This window comes from Octopus bimaculoides, chromosome 22 (assembly GCF_001194135.2).
Source record: "Octopus bimaculoides isolate UCB-OBI-ISO-001 chromosome 22, ASM119413v2, whole genome shotgun sequence".
Classification (NCBI taxonomy): Eukaryota; Metazoa; Mollusca; class Cephalopoda; order Octopoda; family Octopodidae; genus Octopus; species Octopus bimaculoides.
In genome coordinates this window covers 26,863,766-26,864,273 of record NC_069002.1, presented here as the reverse complement: position 1 = coordinate 26,864,273, position 508 = coordinate 26,863,766, and the positions used below count along the sequence as shown (strand labels likewise).

Sequence of the window (508 nt, the reverse complement as noted above, 5' to 3'; positions counted from 1 at the left end):
GCCTTAATAATAATAATAATAATAATAATAATAATAATAATAATAATAATCCTTTCTACTATAGGTACAAGGCCTGGATTTTGTGGAGAGGAAGACAGTCGATCACAATGATCCCAATATTTGACTGGTACTTAATCTATTGAACCCAAAAGGATGAAAGGCAAAAATTGACCTCGGTGGAAATTGAACTCAGAAAGTAGCGATTGGCGAAATACTGTTAAGCATTTCATCCAGCGTGCTAACGACTCTGCCAGCTCACTGCCTCACTTAGTAAGAGTAATAATAAAAATGGTTTCAAATTTTGGCACAAGGCCAGCAATTTTGAGGTATGGGCTAAGTCAATTATATCGACCCCAGTGTTCAACAGTTATTTTATTGACCCCTGAAAGATGAAAGGCAAAGTCAGCCTCAGTGGAATTTGAACCCAGAATGTGAAGACAGACAAAATACCACAAAGCATTTCGCCTGGCATGCTAACAATTCTGCCAGCTTGCTGCCTTAATATTTA

General features: G+C 37.4%; 1 protein-coding gene across 7 annotated transcripts in view; it reads right to left on the bottom strand.

Moving 5' to 3' along the window:
* Positions 1–508, bottom strand: part of LOC106880532 (alpha-1,6-mannosyl-glycoprotein 2-beta-N-acetylglucosaminyltransferase) — a 725,476-nt gene that overhangs the window by 15,854 nt on the left and 709,114 nt on the right. The gene's annotated exons all lie outside the window — the stretch shown is intronic.